At 36.3% G+C, this 23399-nt stretch overlaps 1 protein-coding gene across 9 annotated transcripts in view; it reads right to left on the bottom strand.

Annotated features, from left to right (window-relative positions):
- CCDC102B (coiled-coil domain containing 102B) overlaps positions 1-23399 on the bottom strand; it is a 205989-nt gene that overhangs the window by 21006 nt on the left and 161584 nt on the right. The window lies entirely within an intron of this gene.

The raw sequence follows: 23399 nt of genomic DNA, 5'->3' as shown, positions 1-23399 counted from the left end.
CTGACAACACCAAATGCTGGCAAGAACGTGGAGCCACAGGAACTTTTCATACTTTGCTAGTGGGAAAGCAAAAGAATATGGCCACTTGGAAAGGAAGTTTGGAGGTTTCTTACAAAACTAAACGTTCTTATCATATTATCTAGTGATCATGATCCTTGGTATTTTGCCAAAGGAGCTGAAAACTTATGTCCACACAAAAATACACACACACACACACACACACACACACACACACACACACACACACACACACAATCGACACAAGGATGTTTATAGCAGCTCATCACTGCCAAAACTTGAAGCAACCAAGATGCCCTTCAGGAGGCACAAATGGATACACTGAGATATGTCCAGACAGTGGAATATTATGAAGCCCAAAAAAGAAATGAGCTATCAAACCATGAAAAGACATGAAGGAATCTTAAATGCATATTACTACAAAGCCAATCTGAAAAGCCTTCATACTGTATGATTCCAACTATATGGCATTCTGGAAAAGGCAACATTATGAGAGACACGGAAATATATTAGTGCTTTTCAGAAGTTGCAGGGGATTAAAGGAGAGGCTGAAGATAGGGGAGAATAAGTAGATGAAGCTCAGGAATTTTAGGGCAGTGAAAGTACTGTGCATGATACCACAATGATGGAAACGTTATGTTTGTCCAGATCTATATAATGTCCAACACCGATACTGAACCTTAATGTAAACTGTGGACTTTGGGTGATAATGATGTGTGAGGGTAGGTTCATCGGTTGTTACAATGTGGCACTCTGGGAGGGATCTGATAGTGGGGAAGGCTATGCATGTGCAGGGGTGGGACGCATAAATCTCTACACTTTCCCCTTTCCCCTTAATTTTGTGGTGAATCTAAAATTTCTTTTAAAAAATAAAATAAAAAGCTTTTTTTAAAAAAGAGATATTTTTGTATTTTGAATATTTACCCTTTACCAGATATATGTTCTGCAAATATGTCTCACTAATCTTTGGCTTGTGTTTTAATTATCTTACTAGTGTCTTTCATAGCAAAAGTTATACATTTTGATAAAGTACAAACGAACATTTTTTTCAAAAAAAAAGAGGAAAGCCAGAGAAAAGGGAGCCCTCGTGCACTGTTTGTGGGAACACAAACTGGTGTAGACATTGTGGGAAACAGTAAAGAGACTCCTCAAAAAATTAAAAACAGGGGGGCCTGGGTGGCTCAGTCGGTTAAGCGTCCGACTTCAGCCAGGTCACGATCTTGCGGTCTGTGAGTTCGAGCCCCGCGTCAGGCTCTGGCCTGATGGCTCAGAGCCTGGAGCCTGTTTCCGATTCTGTGTCTCCCTCTCTCTCTGCCCCTCCCCCGTTCATGCTCTGTCTCTCTCTGTCCCAAAAATAAGTAAACGTTGAAAAAAAAAATTAAAAACAGGATTACCATGTGATCCAGTCATGGGTACCACTACTGGGTATTTACCCAAAGGAAATAAAAATACTAACTTAAAAAGATATATGCATCTCTATGTTTATTGGGGCATTATTTACAAGACCTAAGACATAAAAGCAGCCCAACTGTCCAGCAACTAATAAAGAAGATGTGGTGTTTATATATATGTATATGTATATGTACATACATACATTTATATATATATACATATATACATGAATACATACACATATATATATGAATATTACTCAGCAATAAAAATGACTGAGATGTTGATATTTGCAACAACATGGACGGACCTAGAGGGTATTATGCTAAGTAAAATAAAGACAAAGAAAGACAAATATCATACGATTTCACTCATACGTGGAATTTATGAACCAAAACAAATGAAATAACAAAGAAAAAAGAGACAAAAAATTACAGGCTCTTAAATATAGAGGACAAATTGGCGGTTGCCAGAGGGGAGGTGGGTTGGGGGATGGGTGAAACAGCTTAAGGGGATAAAAGAACATTTATCATGATAAGCACTGAGTAATTTATAGAATTGTCAAATCATATTCTATACCTGATACTAGTAAGACAATATATGTTAATTATACTTCACTAAAATGGAGGCCAAAATACATACTTTTGATTGAACATGAATCAAAAGCAATGCAAGAAAATTACAAAAAAAAAAAGTGTTTCTATGTATAAATAAGTCTATACATATTAGAATGACAAGAGAAATACATTTATAAAGACTTGCTTATATCCTGGCAGAGAAAACTTACGGATTTCACAAAGAAAAACTCAAAATGGGTATTTTGGACCCCTGGTTTTACAACAATGGTGAGGCAGTCTAAAAAATTCTTACTGGTGTTACAAAATTTCATACACAAATATTTTCTCCATTTCAATGTACAATCATCGAACAATGATGTAGGTGATATAATAATCATCTATTCATATCCTAGTAACTGTCAGGATTTTAAAATGTGAATGAACACGCTGTTATTATGTCAAGCGTAGAAAACTGTTTATGAACATGTCCTACAACAACCAGAGAAAAGCGATAACCTAAACACAAAACAGCGTAAAGATGCTTTTGTGCACCTCTCCTGCCAAGCTCTGATATGCTGCACTGGATTTCTCATAAACTTGATCAGGCACGAATTTCACAGAAGCAGTGCTTCCGGAACTTGAGAAGTGAAACACAATAGAGTTTTAAAGATACGGGTTTTGTTCCAATGAGAACAGGACCAGAGGTTTAGGGTAAGGTAGGTCTAATGGACCTTAGTTTTGCCATGGGCTAACTACACCCTCCAGTAGTACTGAGTACTCAGGAAAGCTACGGTAACACAGTTCTTAGCAAGATCTGTGGTAGGAAATAAGTACATTATAAGAAAGATGAAATGAAGCAGGCTATGAAAGGTAGACCTTCCTTACTTCCAGAATCTCTCCTAAAACTAAATTTAAAAGCAGACAAACTCTCTTGGCCCCAGAGTTAACAAACAGGTTGTCTCAGAGATGTTGATGGCTCGAAGTATCATTTGACCTAGAAGGTATATTGACTAACTGCACGTACTCTGATGGTTCAGATAAAATAGAAAGATAACTTTAATTATTAACACTGAGCTGTAAAGGAGAAAAAAAGTGCATATATAATTTACAGAAGAAAATAGTAGAAAAGGACAATGAATTAAAAATGAAAGAGAGGCAAGGACTTATGAGCTTCCCCTAAATCACTACTTTACATCAAGAATGACTTAGTAGAACACGTTTATGTTTCAGATATGCTGCTTTTTAGTATCTGACTTGGGGGGAAATTGCACAAAAGAGATACATTGATGAATTCTTTTTTTTTAAAAGATACGTTGATGAATTCTTTTTTTTTATTTTTTTTTTTTAAATTTTTTTTTTCAACGTTTATTTATTTTTGGGACAGAGAGAGACAGAGCATGAACGGGCGAGGGGCAGAGAGAGAGGGAGACACAGAATCGGAAACAGGCTCCAGGCTCTGAGCCATCAGCCCAGAGCCCGACGCGGGGCTCGAACTCACGGACCGCGAGATCGTGACCTGGCTGAAGTCGGATGCTTAACCGACTGCGCCACCCAGGCGCCCCAAATTCTTTAAAAAATACATAAGAATAAAACATAGTTTGTCTTGATTAAGCCAGAATTACACAATCTTTATTTTTTTACATTAAAATGAGATCATTCCTTCAAAAGATTAATATTATAATGAGGCGAGTTAATTCCTTCCATTCATCTTTAGTCTAGAGTCAGCACTTTTTACCAGCTCCCTATTCACAACTGGTTTGCAATGACAAATCTGTTGACAGATCAACTGTCCATACGTGTGTGGCTCTGATTCTCGTCTCTTATTCTATTTCTTTGGTCTACCAATCATTGCACAAATACTACTCTATTTATTATATGTATTATATACACATAATATACATATAAATATAAAGTTTTGCTGGTGTATACATATTTAATTGATCTTATACCCAGCAGTATCCCTAAACTCTTGTGAATTATATTTTGTAGGTTACTTTCTATTTTCCAAATAGATAATTATGTCATCTGTAATAATTACAATTTTGTATCTTGCCAATTCTTATTATTTTATTTATTTTTCTTTTTTTGTTGAACTGTCTGGCATCTGAAGTAGAATCTTGAATCAAGAAACGGATAGCACGCTCTGATACTCCATCTTTAAATAAAGAATTCGCTCTAAAATTTTGCTACTCTATGAAGTTTTAAAAGTCCTCTTGATTCCTAGTGTGCTAAAATATTTTTCCGTACAATAATGAAATAAGTTGTAGCAACTGTTTTTATTTTTTTATGTAATCTACTTGGTTAATATTATTGCCTCTACATATACATGTGAGAATGATTGTACTTTTCCTGTCTTATACTTGCCTAGGTGGAACATTAGGATTAAACACAGTAGAAAAAGTTGGAATTTTTTTTCCTCTTTTTCTCTTCTAGAATATGTTCTATAAAATTGGAATAATTGGGATGCCTGGGTGCAGTTAAGTGTCTGACTTTGGCTCAGGTCATGATCTCGCGGTTCATGAGTTTGAGCCTCGCATCAGGCTCTGTGCTGACAGCTCAGAGCCTGAAGCCTTCTTTGGATTCTGGGATTCTGGGTGTCTCTCTCTCTCTCTCTGCCCTTCTGCCACTCATACTCTGTCTTTCTCTCTCAAAAATAAATAAAAACACTAAAAACATTTTAAAAAATTGGAATTATTTACTTTGAATGGTACAATATAACCGTAAAGCATTCTGATACTGGAGTTTTATTGTAGGAAGAGTTTTAATTTATTAATTTTAATTTACTTTATATAATGTTATAAATAAATTCAGGCTTTCTATTTATATAAGAGTCATAGTGGGTAAGCTATATTTTTCCAATCAATAATTCATTTCATGTAAGATTTTATTTTTATTAGCACTGTCCCTTCATAGTGTTTCCTTATCTTTGTAAATCTCTGCTCTATCTAAGGCTGTGTCCCTTTTTAATTACTAGATTTTTCTAATTATAGATCTTGATTAATTTTACTTGAATTTCATTTCAGTTTCTTTTTTTTTAATGAAGAACCAACTTCTGGTTTTGTTGACTGTAATACACTTTTTAAATATATTATTAATTTCTAATATTGTCTTTTTTTTCCTTTCTTTCTACAGCCATTGTTATTTTTTTCTGTTAGAATATTAGCTCCTTAATTTTTTGTCGTTGTTATTTTGTTATTCCAGGTACTCCAAGAAGCAGCTATACAATGGGATTAAAAATGCAATGACTTTATTAGGAGGAATGCATCGGAGAGAAAATGAGAAGGGAGTCAGGAGAGGCAGGGGGCAGCTGGATTGCAATCAGGGCTGACTCTGAGTCAGGGGGAGAGAGGGAAGAAAAGACAGTTGGGTGGAATCATCTTAGATGTCATTGCAGTCCAAAGAGAGTTAGGTGAGGTCACAGAGGAGCTGTTAGCGAGAAGGTCACATCTCCCAGAAACAAGGAGGCTGCCCTCTGTTGGGAGTAGCCTGTGGGAAGCATGATCTTATTGCCTGGATTTCAGAGTACAGCAGTTAGAATTCTGGGTTAATTACACTCCCTGTAATTGAGATCTGAGAGTCACCATCCCATGGTGCACATAACCCTTTCCTAATATAGTCACTAATGTTATAAATATCCCTGGATTTTGCAGAATCCCTCAAGAATTCAGTGTTTTATCTTTCAATCTTATATCCCATTAAATTTATTTCTTTGACCTATAAGTTATTTAGATGTCTGTTTTCCAATACCCAAATAAACAAATTTCTTGAAGTTATTTTCTATAATCAATGCCATAACAAATGACCATTCATGGTCAAAAAATAGTATCTTTTGGGAATTACACAGCTTAGAACATGACCACAGACCAAGTCCCCATCTTTCCACACAGCCTCCAAAAGTCAACAAGAAGAAATAAAATCACTCATTCTGCAAATATAATTGAGACTTATTTTATTGTTTTTTAAAATTTTTTAATGTTTATTTTTGAGAGAGAGAGAGACAGAGACAGAGACAGAACACGAGTGGTGGAGGGGGAAGAGAGAGAGAGAGGGCGACACAGAATCCAAAGTGGGATCCAGGCTCTGAGCTGTCAGCACAGAGCCCAACGCAGGGCTCGAACTCACAAACTGCGAGACCATGACCTGAGCTGAAGTTGGACACTTAACCTACTGAGCCACCCAGGTGCCCCAGAGACTTATTTTATTGTTTTAAAGTTTGTTTATTTCGAGAGAGAGCGTGCATGAGCAGGAGAGGGGCAGAGAGAGAGGGAGAGAGAGAGGGAGAGAGAGAGAATCGCAAGCTGGCAGAACAGAGATGCAAATTGGTGCAGCCACTCTGGAAAACAGTGTGGAGGTTCCTCAAAAAATTAAAAATAGACCTACCCTATGACCCAGCAATAGCACTTCTAGGAATTTACCCAAGGGATACCGGAGTACTGATGCATAGGGGCACTTGTACCCCAATGTTTATAGCAGCACTCTCAACAATAGCCAAATTACGGAAAGAGCCTAAATGTCCATCAACTGATGAATGGATAAAGAAATTGTGGTTTATATACACAATGGAGTACTACGTGGCAATGAGAAAGAATGAAATATGGCCCTTTGTAGCAACGTGGATGGAACTGGAGAGTGTTATGCTAAGTGAAATAAGCCATATAGAGAAAGACAGATACCATATGTTTTCACTCTTATGTGGATCCTGAGAAACTTAACAGAAACCCATGGGGGAGGGGAAGGAAAAAAAAAAAAAGAGGTTAGAGTGGGAGAGAGGCAAAGCATAAGAGACTCTGAAAAACTGAGAACAAACTGAGGGTTGATGGGAGGTGGGAGAGAGGGGAGGGTGGGTGATGGGTATTGAGGAGGGCACCTTTTGGGATGAGCACTGGGTGTTGTATGGAAACCAATTTGACAATAAATTTCGTATATTGAAAAAAATTAAAAAATAAAAAAATAAAAACAATAAAAAAAATAAATAAAAATTTTTTAAAGCCTTAAAAAAAAAAAAAAAAAAAACAGAGCTCAACAAGGGGCTCAATTTCATGAGATCATGACCTGAGCTGAAATCGAGAGTTGGATGCTTAACTGACTGAGCCATCCAGGTGCCCTGAGACTTAGTTTTTTAGAAACCTCGATTCACATGTAAGAGTTACAATATATATCCAGGAGCTGCAGAGTCCTCTCCAGAGACCATACAGGAGCAAAGTTGGATGGAATTGGACATTAGATGGAACCCCAGCTAGGGTGGACCGCTGCAGGGGAAGTCACATCACCCTCCACCAGGAAACACTGAGAGTAAACCTCAAACCGAGAGGACCAGAAAATCCTCTACTAGAAGGAATGTAAGAAAGGAGCTTAGAAAGTACAAAGGATAAGAGCTGTCAGTCTTGAGGTGGTACCAGTTATGGGGGAGATATATCCTAGAAGGCAAGAGTGCCATTCGGGTATTTCCAGGTAAAGAAAAATTGGAAAGTAAGAAGTTGCTCTTAAGGGTCCTATCAAAGAATAAGAATACAGATTAATCTGCATCCCTCTACCCAAAAGCTTTACTTAAACAAAAAACCCAGTCCTTTGTGTGTCAACAAAGGGGAACACTCTAGAACTAGGAAATTAAGTACACAACCCACCCTCTTCATTATTCCACCTTCTCCCACAGAAATACTTGTCATTGTCGCTCGTCTAGGAAAACCCTACCCCCTTCATCACAACAAACAAAAAGAAATTCAATGTCCACACAAAACTACTAAAAGTAGAAAATAAAATAAAGATCAAAACTTTTCAACTGCTAAAAAACAAATAATCCAATTAAAAAATGGGTAGAAGGGCATAAAGAGACCTTTCTCCAAAGAAGACAGGCAGACGGCCAACCGACACATGACAAGATGCTCAACATCACTCATCATCAGGGAAATGCAAATCAAAACCACAATGAGGCATCACTTCACACCTGTCAGAATGGCTAACATTAACAACACAAGAAGTAACAAGTGTTGGTGAGGATGCGGAGAAAAAGGAACCTGGTGCATTGTTGGTGGGAGTGCAAACTGGTGCAGCCATTCCAGAGAAAAATGTGGAGTTACCTCAAAAAGTTAAAAAAGAATTACTATTATTATGGCCCAGTAATTCCACTCCGGAGTTACTGACCCAAAGAATATGAAAACAGTAATTCAAAAGGATATATGCACTACTGTGGTTTTTGCAGCATTGCTTATAATAGCCAAATTATGGAAGCAGCCCAAGTGTCCATCAATAGATGAATGGATAAAGAAGGGAGGTATATACACACACAATGGAATGTTACTCAGTCATAAAAAAGAGCCGGATGTTGCTATTTGCAACAACATAGATAGGAAAAAATACTTTCAACTGCTGAAAATACTCCTCGTGAAACTATCACAGGACAAAGGAAAACTATAATACCACACTCCAACATAAATTCTATGAAAGCAAAAAGAGAAAAAAGTGTAAACCATAATATTGGATACAAGTGAACTAACAGAGTGTATTTCATATTGATTACATAACCCGGAATATAGTTTTTCAAGTGATTTTTAACACAAAACTCTCATTTAATATCCAATGGGATATATTCTGAGAACAGTGAGGACTGCGCAGAAATCTTTAATTCCACTTAAGAGGACTATTATGGGTAATAACATTGATGTTGGGAATTTGTAACAATTTTATGCATGTTTTAAAAAAATTTTTTATGCTTATTTAGTTTTGAGACAGAGAGAAACAGAACATGAGTGGGGTAGGGGCAGAGCAAGAGGGAGACAGAATCTGAAGCAGGTTCTAGGCTCTGAGCTGTCAGCACGGAGCCTGAGGTGGGGCTCAAACCCACCAACTGTGAGATCATGACCTGAGCGGAAGTTGGACGCTTAATCAACTGAGCCACCCAGGCGCCCCTTATGTATGTTTTAAGACAAAACAAAGAACTTTATATATCAACATTATTGGGAAAGAAACAAAGTTTTAAAAAGAAAAGACATAACAAAAAAATTAAGAAATGAGACATTCACGTTGGAAAGTGGTTTGGTAATTTTCTAAAAGCTTAAGTTTTTACCTATACTATCTATCAACAAGCAATTCCACTCCTAGGGATATAAATTCCACTCCCAAGATTAATAAAAACATGACCATAAAACGTAAATAAATTAAAATATATTCAAAGTTGTATTCATTACAATCAAAATCTTAAAAAACATGTTCAGCCACAGGAGGAGGGATAAACAACTTTCGGTGTATTCATACAATGGAGTATTATTATATTGTTAGTAAGTAAAAAGGAACAAACTATTGATACGCGAAACACCACATATGAAACCAAATATGATATAATAAGCAAAAGAAGGCTGGTGCCATCAAGTATTATTAGGTATGTTTCCCTTTATATGAAGTGCTGCCCAATGGGCAAAATGTGTGGTGCCTCTAAGGTGGGAAATTGACTGGGAAGGGGCGTTAGTAAACTCGAGAACTTTACAGGGTGGCAGAAATATTCCATATCTTGCAAAGAGTGTGCTTTTTACAAATGCTTACATATTTCATGATGCACTGACCAGTACCACTCAATATCTGTTCTTTAAATTGTGTGTAAATTATACCTCAGCAGAAAAGGTCAGCAATAAATACTTAATGCTAAATTTAAATGAAAATTTTGAAATATGAATGTGACTTCAGTTTTCTGTCTACAGAAAGGACGTGTCTACAGAAATATACTGCAAGGGAAATTAACATGTTCAGCACCCAAATCTTTCCAGTAAGATAAACCATAGCACATTGAGAAATCCTTGCCTCCAGACCTGAAGCTAGCTAGAAAGTAGAAGATGAACCCAGAACATAATTGTGTCTGAAAACAGTTCATCACTCGGCGATTAATGGGAAAATGTCATAAGGACACTAGTTCCAGCTTCAAAGGACTCCTACTGGCTAAATTTGGGGCAATTTGAACATCAAATGTGAAATCAATATTAACATATAATACATCGAATAAAAATAAATTCATAACTCTATAATACAACTCAAAGATAGAAAAAGAGACAAAGAGAAGACTTTTTAAAAACTTTTTTTTCTTTGTTGCAAAAGGATGCCAGCTAATAAATGTAGAGGGATAGTGGAGTTAGAACTCTGGAAACTATGAATTATAACAATTATAACCAGTTCAGATAAAAACAATCAACGGGTGCCAAAATCCTTAGAGAAAAGATATTTAGAGAACAGGGTATTTTTAGGATATCAGACAATTTTCTGAAAGATCATTCACTAATTTCAAAATGAGTATCATATTGGAGAAAGCTACAAATCCACACCCTAATTAAGCAATCATATTCAGCATCACTAACAGCAGAACAACATTGCATTATGTTTCTCTTTATGTGATTCATAAGAAATACGTATGTAATGTACATGGTATTCTTGCTAAAAAATGTTTAGTCTGACTGTAACTAGCCTGTAAATCAGTGGCTCCCAGCCAGCGTGGTTTTACCCAAAGGGGACATTTAGTAAAGTCTGACGACATTTTTGGTCATTACATCTGGAGAGATGTTACTAGCGTTTGGTGGACAGAAGCCAGGGATACTGCGAAATGTCCTACAACACAAAGAATGACACCTCACAGCATGTCAACGGTGCTGAGGTTGAGAAATCCTGCTCTAGACCTACTTTCCTCTTTACCGGTAATTCAGGACATAGAAGAATAACCAATACTATTAGCAAACAATTAGACAACTCCAGAATGTGGTATATTCTGCCACCGGACTAATCTGATTTTTTAAAATAGTAATGTATGAGGAAATAGTGGGAGAAGCAGTTCTAGAGTAAAAGGGTGATTAAATAAGATAACACCTATGCATTAATAAACTCAACTGCATTGGGGCGCCTGGGTGGCGCAGTCGGTTAAGCGTCCACTTCAGCCAGGTCACGATCTCGCGGTCCGTGAGTTCGAGCCCCGCGTCAGGCTCTGGGCTGATGGCTCAGAGCCTGGAGCCTGTTTCCGATTCTGTGTCTCCCTCTCTCTCTGCCCCTCCCCCGTTCATGCTCTGTCTCTCTCTGTCCCAAAAAAAATAAATAAACATTGAAAAAAAATTAAAAAAAAAATAATAAACTCAACTGCATTAAGACAAGCAGATCAAAAAGACATTCCTGAATAGAGGGAATTTAAATATGAACCAGATCTTGATTATATTACAGCTAATAACTTCTTAGGATTGATAATTGTGGTTATGTAGGAAAATGCCCTTACTCTAAGATGATAACATGCTAAAGAATTTGAGAAAAGTATTATTTTATTTTATTTTTTTACTTATTTACTTCAGAGAGAGATAGCGTGAGTGGGGGAGGAGTAGAGAGAGACGGAGAGAAAGAGGATCTCAAGCAAGCTCCATGTTGCCAGAAGAGAGCCTGACACAGGCCTCAAAGTCACGAAACCGTGAGATCACAATCTGAGGTGAAACCAGGTCAGACGCTTAACCGACTGAGCCACCCAGGTGCCCCTTGAAAAAAGTATTATGATGAATACAACTTGTGTCCAAGAGGTACATTAATTACAGAGATTAATCTTAAAAGGTAACAGATAATGTTAAATTTAAAAATTAATAAGCAGAATGAGGCATATGATAATATCACTTATAACAGTTTAAAATGTACATTTTCAAGTGTCTATATAAAGAATAGGTACATATTGCAATAGTTGCCTATGTGGGGAATGCATGCAAGAGAGGGATGTATAGACAATAAAAAATGAATGAATGAATGAATGAATGAATGAATACAAAGAAGACAGGGACTTTGCAGAGACCCATAGTGACAACGTTCCAAAACTAAGGCATATAGCATAGTAAAAGTCTCTGCCTCAGAGTGGCAAAATGAATCCACATATCAAAATATAAATATTAGTGTATACATGAGGGCCAAAATATAATTCAAAGAGATAATTGTATTTTTTAAAAAAGAAACATATTATGGTTGACTCCAGTGAAGAAATCAAAAGGGAGAGAGAGAATGAAAAAATATATATTTTCTGGAAAGACTCAAATGAAGACAACTGTACTAATAGTGGCCCTGAAATACAGAGCTTCTGGATGTGATTCTGGTACTTGAATGAATGGATCCCCCCACCCCTGGTGGCACTGGATACAAACTATGATTCTCACCTGTGATCTAGGATAACATTGAGGGGAAGCATAGAGTTGAAGGAGAAACACCTTATGTAGTCGCTTAACAGTTAAATGATATAGAAGCAATGGTAATGATATGGATTTTGGATGTGGCCAGATTTTATTAAATGACTTGGAAGCCATAAAGAAAATAGCTGACAGGCTCGGGTCAGCCAATTTTCAAATCACAGAATGTTATTAAAGCCAGAAGTTGTTCCTGACTGTGTTTAAAGAAGCTCTTATCTCCTGAATCCAGCAGGCAGACTGAGTGTCTCCAGTCCCAGGAATTAATCTTATGTGGAAGAGCTTCTCAGGAGACAAAACAGTCTTGACAGTTCTCCAGAGGGCCCGGGAAGGAAGCAGTGGGACCTTGGAACCTAGAGAGGGCTTATTTGAGTGGATGCACTTGAACACCTTGAAGCAATATCCTGTCCCAGTGGGACTGCAGAAACGAGTTCCTCGAACACCATGTAGACACAATCCACCTGCATGGCCCTGGGAAACAGCAGACAAATGGTGGGTGATGATGGACAGCCAAATGTCATCAAGTGGTAACTCAATCTCACGTTCTCTTTCTGGATGTCGTATCCTTGCCGGACCTCAAATGACCTTGATCTTCTTCAGAACATCTCATTGGTCCATGATATTGAAGACATCATACTAATTACATATGATGAACAAGAAGTGGGAAGTGCTCTGGGTGCCCCAATAGGTCACAGGCATGTCAGAGAGTAGGAAGTTCATTCACACAGATTAAGGATCCTACCACTCCAATAAAATGTTTAGGGACCCAGTTTTCTGGAGCATGCTGAATCATCACCTATAAGGTGAGGAAAAAGTTAACAGCACTAAGAAAGAGGCAGAATGGTTGGCCTTGGAGACTGGAGATGCCGCACTTGGAAATAAGGTTTTGACCCATTTACGGAGTAACTTAAAGCACGGCATTTTTGAATGGGGCCTAGAGCAAGGGAGGGAGCATCAGGTCCAAGCTGTTGCATTAAAATATGTCACAGATAAGAATGTATTGTGGAGACTTTGACAGACCCCCAAAGAGGAGTCACAGAACAGACCCTGAGGGTTCTCAAACAAGGCAATGCCATCTCCGGAAGTGAACTACTTTTTATTGGAAAACTAGCTCCTCATCTGCTAAAACCAGTTCCTAGTAGAGAATGAGTCCTGACCATGGGACAATAAGTGACTCTGTGGCTGGAACTGCCCATCATGGTCTGGATATTACCTCATCCATGAAACTATAAAATCAGGGAGACTTAATAGCAATTCTTCTTTTAATGGAAATAATATACTGAGGATCAGGCCCAACAGGTGCAGAGGACAACAGTAATTTACACATACAGATGGACCAAACCCTCAAGGTACCTATCTATATGACATGGATGCCTCTCTCTTAGTTCACACATATGAGTCCACGGGCAATATCTTTCAATGAGCTAATGTAGAAGGGCAAAAACAAAAGGGATGACCCATGAGAGGGTCATCTTGATAGGTTAGCATGAGATAAAAAAGGAAGCTACTTTACTATAAACCTACTCAGTGGTGGCTCTAAAGGACAACGATGAGGAAAAATCCTTCCAGTATTTGGAGAAATACACTTGTCATCAATGTGGATTGAAGGGACAAGTGACCGAAGGTAAGTATATATACAACTGACTGGAAAGCGGTGAACCACTGGCCTCTTGGCTAGGGGTCTTGACAAAGCAAAACTGAAACACTAAAGATAAAGAGGTCTGTACAAGAGGCATAGGGATGGACAGATGGTTTTGGACATAAAAGGTGTGGCTTTTTTTTTTTTTTTGATTCCCGTATCATATCTGCCAGATTTTCCACCACAGAAGAGGCATTTTAGCAACCAGGTGGGAAAGATGTTGGCACCCGGTCAACATGAGTCATATTTAGTCCTCCACCAGACTGGTGCTTGAATAACGGGTGAGTTGCCATAATATCAGGGTTGCAGGTTATGCCTGGGTCCAATGGAATGAGCTTCCTCCCAGCAGAGCTGATCTAGCTATTCACCTGCTGGATGCCTGATCTGGGAGGCTCAACCGACAGCCACTTAGGGACAATAGACCAGACCCTTTCTGTAGGAGGCAATGTATAGTTGTCACGTAAATTGACAAGTACTCTTGTTTGTCTTTTCTCTTGTCTCAGCCAGCAGAATGATCTACAACCTTACACAGAAACTGGTTTACCAACATCAATTCCTATGAAACATCACCTGAAAGCTCGGGCACATTTAACAGCAAAGGAAATAAAAAATGGGTGCATTACCAAGACCGGTCCTCCAAATATCAATCACAAGTCAACAGAAAGCCTGAGAAAGTGGGAATGGTTTATCAAATGACATCGATGTTTTCCATCTTGAGGGAGATACTCTACAAGGTAGGACACTGTCCCCTATTTGTGGCAGATAGTGTAGGCCAATGGCCAATGTATGAGGCTGTGTCCTAGTACATTGAATATATACGCCCAGGAACCAATGTATGAAAGTAGGATTGGTTTTTGTCACCTTTATTCCTTGTGTGTCACCATTATTCTCAATGTTTGTAGAATTTTATTTATTCTCTGACAGGGAAAGATTAAACATCTATGTAAAACATGCTTTTTCACGGTGCACTATAAATATATTATGATTTTGAGATGTTTCAATGTTTTTAGTCACTTGATAAGGTTAAAAGTTTAAGAGTCTTGACAAAATATTGTTTTGAGTTTTGGTACCAACATTAGAGGTGTGCGTTAGTGTAGTTTTATATCTGTAGTTTAAGTTTTCTCTTTTAGAAAAGAAAGGATATTTCTCAAGTGTGAGTCAGTTAAAAAATCAATTACTCGAATATGTCAGTGAGCCAAAGTCCAACACGAACATTTGTCCAAATTCAAAAACAAATGTCAATGAGTATGGATCGATTACGTGAGAATCTTCAACTCACCTGACCTTTTACTGAAAAATTCTTAGACATTTATGGTCGAGGAAAGATCTTCCCAACAGATTTGATAAAGGTCAAAGTATAGACTTGAGTATTATTTGAAATTTGGTTTCCAATAATTATTTCTGACCAGAATTCAAAATCACTTGTAAGGAAAATTTTAAATGGCTCGTATCTAGAACTAAGTAGGTTTTTTTGTTTGTTTTGTTTTTTTAGTTTTTAGTTTCTTAATGTACTTGGTTTTATCTCACCTCCAGCCATACTCTTCTACATCTCCTCACCTCCACAAAATAAAATAGAAGAAAGAAAGAAATAACTCCTCCCTCTCCCTTCAGGGGTAGTCAAAGTATCCGATTTAAGGAGTTTTGAATGACAATGGTTTCTACTTAACTTGGACTAATGGATATAACCTACAAGAGGATAAACCTTAGGGGAGGCCAGAATTTGTCTCAGAAGAAGAGAAAATGCAGAACAAATATGGAAAATTTTAAAGAATCAGACCTAAAAAAAAAAAGAAAAGGTCAGGATTGTAGATTCACCTTACAAAAGTCAGTGATAATGAATATTATTTCCCATTTTATTTCTCTGTGCTACAGGACATGAATTTACAGTGTCTGAGTATTAATAATTGTCTTATTTATTTACATTCTTACCCAAGTGGTTCAGATTCAAATTCTCTAAAGTGTGGCAATGTAAAGCCTGCCTTTGTATTGCACATAATCATTTCCTTTTTAAGGATGCTTGATGATCTTTTTAATTGGTGGAATGATAATCATGGTTAAAATATTTTTAATATATTGAAAAATAAAATGTTCCTAGAACCATGTATTGTATCATTATTTAACCACATCATATAGCCATTTTTGTTTGCTTTGTATATTTTTATTTGGTATTCTAACATCGGAGAATTATGCTAAAAAATATGCAAAAAAATAAGTTCAAAATAATAAGATGAAAAATGCTTAAAATATTTAGTTGATTTATGAGGGTGTGAGGTTTAAATCAAATTCTGCTATGTACTAGCTGTGAAGCCTGGGGCACATTCCTTAAACTTTCTGAGCCTGCTTTCTCATCTGTAAAAAGAAAAAAACTATAATCATACTTCTCTTACAGAGTTGATGTGTTGATGAAATGAAATCATGTATGTTAAGGGCTTATAAAGCACAGGGAGCCTACAAAGCATCCATAAACATTAGGTATAAATATCTAGTGATTCTCGCTATGAAAGAAAACAGAAACATGTATTTTAATAACTATATGATCACCTTCCATTATTTTTTAATATTTAAGGCAAAGATGCATAGATAAAAGGCTTTTCGTCTTCCCTTTGCTTTTGGCCTTTTCTTTCTTGTATCTATGCTCACCTCCAGATGACACCTTCCACTTTTGTAAGACATACTCTTATTAGTTGATAAAATAGTTTGTAAGAGTAATTATTGTGCTTTATCACTTGTTTGATTTAGTTCTTTCATACAATAATTGTTATTGTGGCGATTACTAGAAAACCTAAAGTTGGAGACTCAAATATGGACTTTGGAGAATTGTTCTTTTCCCAGGGTACTTCAACCCCTGCTAAAAACACATACGAAATGGCCACAGCCTGTAACAACTGTTTTTAACTTAAGCAGGTCAGTACTGAAAATAAAAACTAATCTGATCCATTACTGTTAAAAATAATTATTCCCATACAAGCCTACCTCAAGAAGCAAGAATCTCAAATAAGTAGCCTAATATTACACCAAAAGAAGCTACAAAATAAAAAACAAACAAAACCCAAAACCAGTGTAAGGAAGGAAATAATAAAGATTAGAGCAGAAATAAATGATATGGAAACTAAAAAAGGCCAATAAAACAGATCAAACAGATCAATGAAACCAGGAGCTGGTAATTTGAAAAGATCAACAGAACTGATGGAGTTCTAGCCAGACACATAAATAAATAGGTGAATAAGTAAGTAAGTAAGTAAGTAAGTAAATAAATAAATAAATAAATAAATAAATAAATAAATAAGAGAGAGAGAGAGAGGACTCAAATAAACAAAATCAGAAATGAGAAAGGAGAAACAACAATCAACATCACAGAAACACAATTGTAAGAGAATATTATGAAAAATTATATACCAACAAATTGGACAACCTAGAAAAAAATGGATACATTTTAGAAGCATATGGCCTAACAAAACCAAATCAGGAATAAGTAAAAAATTTGAACAGACCAATAACCAGCACTGAAATTGAATCAATAATCAAGAAACTTACAGCAAACAAAAGTCTGGGACCAGATGGCTTCACAGGTGAATTCTACCAAATATTTAAAGAAGAGTTAATACCTATTTTTCTCAAACTTTTACAAAAATAAAAGAGGAAAGAAAAATTCCAAAATCATTTTATGAGGCCAAAACCAGATAAAGATACTACAAAAAAAGAAAGCTACACGCCAATATCTCTGATAAACATAGATGCAAAAATCATCAACAAAATATTCGCAAACTGAATCTAAGAATACATTAAAAAAATCATTCACCATGATTAAGGAAGATTTATTCCTGGGATGCAAGAGTGGTTCACTATTTGAAAATCAACAAACGTGATACATCACATCTTTAACAGAAAGGATAAAAACCATATGATAATCTCAATAGATGCAGAAAAAAACATTTGATAAAATACAGCATCTATTCATGATAGAAAATGTCTACAAAGTAGGTTTAGAAGGAACATACCTCAACGTAATAAAGGCCATATATAAAAAACCCAAAGCTAACATTATACTCAATGGTGAAAATTTTAGAGCTTTCCCACTAAGATCAGGACAAGACAAGGTAGCCATTCTCACTAGTTTTATTAAACTTAGTATGGGAAGTCCTCGTCAAAGCTATCAGATAAGGAAGAAAAGGAACAGAAGGCATCTAAATTGGTAAGGAAGAATTAAAACTTACACTATTTGCAGGTGATATGATACTATATATAGAAAACCCTAAAGACTTCATCAATAAACTACTAGAACTAATAAATGAATTCAGTAAAGTTGCAGGATACAAAATCAATGTACAGGAATCAATGCATTCTTATACACCAATAATGAAGCAACAGAAAGAGAAATTAAGAAAGCAGTCCCATTTACAATTGCACCAAAAATAATAAAATGCCTAGGAATGAACTTGACCAAAGAGGTGAAAGACTTGTACTCTAAAAACTATACAACCGTGAGAAGAATAAATTGAAGAATACACAAACTAATGGAAAGATATTCCATATTCATGGGTTGGAAGAACAAATATTGCTAAATCGTCTATACTACCCAAAGCAATCTACAGATTTAATGCAATCCCTATCAAAATGCCAACAGCATTCCTCACAGAGCTAGAACAAATAATCCTAAAATCTGTATGGAACCACAAAAGATCTGAATTAACCAAAACAATTTTGAAAGAGAAGAACAAAGCTGGAGGTCTCAGAATTCTAGATTTCAAGTTATATTACAAAGCTGTAATAACCAAAACTGTATGGTACCAGCACAAAAATAGATACATAGAATATTAGAACAGTATAGAAAGCCCATAAACAAAACCATGATTATATGATCAATTACTCTTGGAGAAAAGACAAGTCTCTTCAACAAATGGTATAGGGAAAACTGGACAGCCACATGAAAAAGAATGAAACTGGACTACTTTTTTAAAACATACATAAAAAGAAACTCAAAATGTACTAAAGACCTAAATGTGACACCTGGAACAATAAAAAATCCTAGAAGAGGGCATATGCAGTAATCTTTCTGACACTGTTTATAGCAAATTCTTTTTAGATATGTCTCCTGAAGCAAGAGAAACAAATGCAAAAATAAACTCTGGGGACTACATCAAAATAAAAAGCTACCACACTGTAAAGGAATCAATCAAAAAAAAAAAAAAAAAAAAAACTAAAGATAATCTACTTAATGGGAGAAGATATTTGCAAATAACATATTCAATAAAGGGCTAGTATCCAAGATATATAAAGAATTTATACAACTCAACACTCCCAAAATTACCTAATTTAAAAATGGACAGAAGACATTAACAGACATTTCTCCAAATAAGACATCCAGATGGCCAACAGACACATGAAAAGATACTCAACATCACTCATTATCATGGAAATGCAAATCAAAACTACAATGACACCTCACACCTGTCAGAATGGCTAAAATCAACAACACAGGAAAAAACAGGTGTTGGTGAAGATGTGGAGAAACAGGCACTCTTGTGCACTGTTGGTAGAAATGCAGTCACTGGTGCAGTCACTGTGGAAAACAGCATGGAGGTTCCCCCCAAAATTAATAGCCTATTATCCAGTAATTGCACTATTGGGTATTTACCCAAAGAAAGAAAACACTCATTCAAAAAGATATATGCGTTCCTATGTTTATTGAAGCACTATTTATAATAGTCAAATTTTGGAAGCAACCCAAGGGTCCATTGATATACAAATGTATAAAGAAATAGTGGTATCTATCTATCTATCCATCTGTCTATAATGGAATATTATTCAGCCATAAAAAATAATGAAACCTTATCATTTGCAACATGGATGGAGCTAGAGAGCAACATGCCAAGCAAATAAAAAAGTCACTCAGAGAAAGACAATACTATATGATTTTATCCATGTTGAATTTAAGAAAAAAACAAATGAAGGAAAAAAAAAAGAGAGAGACAAACCAAAAAATGCACTCTTAGCTGTAGAGAACAGATGGTTACCAGAGGGGAGATGGGAAATGGGGGTGGGAGAAATGGGAGATGGGGATTAAAGAGTACACTTGCCATAATGAACACTGGGTAATGTATAGGATTACTGAATTACTATATTGTACACCTGAAACTAATACAACACTGTATGTTAAGTACACTGGAATTAAAATTAAAAACTTGATAAAAAATAATTATTACAATAGCCACTCATGCTTACCAGGATAACAACATATTGTGAATAAAGTTTTAAATTTTTATATTTATAAAGGTTATCTAATTAACAGTATTTTCTATTGCTTAAATATTTAAAATATAGGAGAATTTCTAATAATTGAGAGAAATATCCTACCCTATTAAAAAATAAATGAATTCAATAAGAAGTGCAGAGGATACTGAATTTCTTCAGTTAACCCCTGATGGTAGAGTATAATAGGAAAATTGGGCATATCTTTAGGACTCGGGTGACTAGCCACTAGTTTCTTGATATGGTCGTCCTTTTTTTAAAATTTTCTTTTTAATGTTTATTTATTTGAGAGAGAGAGAGAGAGAGCATGAACAGGGGAGGAGCAGAGAAATAGGGAGACATAGAATCTGAGGTAGGCTCCAGCTCTGAGCTGTCAGCACAGAGCCCGATGTGGGGCTCGAACTCACAAACCATGAGATCATGACCTGAGCCAAAGTTGGTCACTTGACCCACTCAGCCACCCAGGCACCCCTCCCTCTCTGTTATCTTATTTTCCCTTTCCTTCCCCTATGTTTATCTGTTGTGCCTCTCAAATTCCACATATGAGTGAAATCATATGGTATTTTTCTTTCTCTGACTTACTTCATACTTAGCATAATACCCTCTAGGTCCATCCATGTTGTTGCAAATGGCAAGATTTCATTCTTTTTCATCACTAAGTAGTATTCCATTGTGTGTGTGTGTGTGTGTGTGTGTGTCTGTGTGTGTGTGTGTGTGTGTGTGTGTGTGTGTGTGTGTGTGTGTATCACATCTTCTTTATCCATTCATCAGGTGATGGACATTTGGGCTCTTTCCATACTTTGGCTATTATTGATAGTGCTGCTATAATATTGGGGTGCATGTGCCCCTTCGAACCAGCATTTTGTATCTTTTGGATAAACTTACAGTTGAGAAAACAATCTCAGGTTGTAAATAAATCATCAATCTGATATAGCTGGAAAGCTTTCTGAACTGGCCACCAGGAAAAAAACACTGCTCATGGGGTATCTATGCAAAGGAGTTTTAAATACTTTCACCCACTCTGCACAATTCTAAACCTTTTTTGAAGAAAAGTTGTTATTCAAGCCACCTAATACTTTTTGGATAATCATCACAGGCTTTCATCTGTTACCCAATTTTATATTCATCAGTCTTCTGTAAATGCAAGACAAGTGACAGTTTTGGTCTTGGATAATTGGACTATTTAGATTTGTGTTTGTCTAAATAACCAGAATGCATATCCATGTGTGACAGTTTAATTTTCAGTTTTCCCAGAATATTATTTTTCTCTAATGGCTTACTCCTATCAAATTTCTCTTTAGAAATTCTGCTTCCTGAGTTTTGTCAATATAAACCTAGCATGTGACAGAATATTCAAATCCATATCACTAACAGACTTCTAAATTGACTTGCTTTCAACCATCAGTATCCTGTTTCAAAATTATATAATTATTTCTGATACATTTAGAGTATTCTCAGTAATCTAACTCACTTCGCTACAACATGTAAGTCAGTAAGAGGCATGAGGTACAACAGATTTAAATCAAATTAGATTAGCATCTATTGTGACAATCTCGGAAAATTAAGTTACGATGGCACTGGACTTCTAATTATACAACTCCCTGCCAGTCAAAGGTGATACTATTTAACGCTGGCAGTAACTAAAATCCCAGGCATCTCTTCATTTAAAATTTATAACTAGGTCAACTCCCCCAGCATCACGCAGATCTGCTACATAGTTCCCATACAGCTGAAAACATGCACTTAACCATAATTCTGGATGAATTCTACATCCCTCACTGAAGGCAGTTCTCTAGGGCAGGTTCATTTCCATATAGACAGCAGTCAGTCGATTACTAGACCCATCGCAGTATGTACCATACAATATACACAGAATCAAAGATTGAACTATAATTTAAGAAAACACCTTGAAAATACTTTTTAAGCACAGAATAAAAGCATTTTTATGTTCTTTATATTTTTGCCCACTTCACCACAAAAAAATCTGGGGAAACCTACTTGAGCTGGAAACCGGTCAGTACAGTTATCCTTAAATTCAAACGAGTTTACAGTTGAGAAGAGGAAGAACATACACAACTTGGAAGTTACTAAATGAAATGTAAATGGCAAGGGAGAAAACATGTATTTATCGAGTGCGTAACATGTAATGTACAATTTTAGTACTTTACATATACAGATGAATTAATCCTTTAGAAAAGTTGTTAAACACTATTTTGCAGATAATCAGACAGACTCAGAAACCCTATGTAATTGCTAGAAGGTCAGACAGCAAGGTATTACCAGGATAACAACTATGACCAAGGTCTCTTGGATACCAAAAATGGAAATAAAATTAGGAATGCATATTTTCAGACGAATATGTGGAAAAGGTGGAACTTGTCATCCATACTGAAAGAGATCAGAATTTGCTTATTGAATTTTTGAGATAATTGTAGATCCTTAGGCAGCTGTAAGAAATAATTAAGATAAATTCCATGTGCCCTTGCCCCAGTTTTCTCCAATGGTGTCATTTTGCAAACACATAGTACAGTATCATAATCAGATAGTGACAATTATATAGTCTATATTTTGACCAAATAGGCCATTTCCATCACAAGAATGCATTATGTTGCCATTTTGTACACACACTCCCTCCTTCTCATTATCCCCTAATCTCTGGCAATCACAAATCTCTTCATTTCTAAAATTCTGTCATTTCAGTAATGTTATAACAATGAAATCACAGACTACGTTGTTGACAGGATCGGCATTTTTTCCTTAACATACTTCTTCGGAGATTCATCCAGATTGCTACATAGTCAAGAGTTAATTCCATTTTATTCCCGAGGAGTATTCCAAGGTATGGGTGTATGGCTTGTTTCATTTTTTTTTTTTTTTTTACGCACAGAATGTTACAGACAACATTTCCAAGCTTTGGCATTGACAAATAAAATTACTTTAAAGATTCACATACAGGTTGTGAGTGAGTATATGTTTTCATTTCTCTGACAGAAGTGCTCAGGAGCGCAACTGTTTGGTGACATAGTAGGTGCTGGGTGGGAATCTACCAAACTGTTTTCCGATGTGTCTGCATCATTTACGTTGCCTCTAGCAACAAAGTCTGGCCCAGGAGCTCTCCAACTCCACCAGCGTTGCCTTCGTCACTATTTCTTCTTTCAGCCATTGTAAAAGGTGTGTGATTATACCTCATCGTGGTTTTCACTCGCGCTTCCCTGATGGCTAATGTGTTGAACATTTTTCATGTGCTTACTTGCTGAAGACAAATTCTTAGTCTTCCTTCACTGAGGACGTCCTGAAGGATACTTACACTGAGTACAGCATTTTGAGTTGACAGGTGTAGAACTTGGTCAATCGTATGCCACTTCCTTC

Source organism: Puma concolor, chromosome D3, assembly GCF_028749965.1.
Source record: "Puma concolor isolate L17-30 chromosome D3, mPumCon1.1.hap2, whole genome shotgun sequence".
NCBI classification, from domain to species: domain Eukaryota; kingdom Metazoa; phylum Chordata; class Mammalia; order Carnivora; family Felidae; genus Puma; species Puma concolor.
This window is presented reverse-complemented; position numbering and strand designations above follow the sequence as displayed.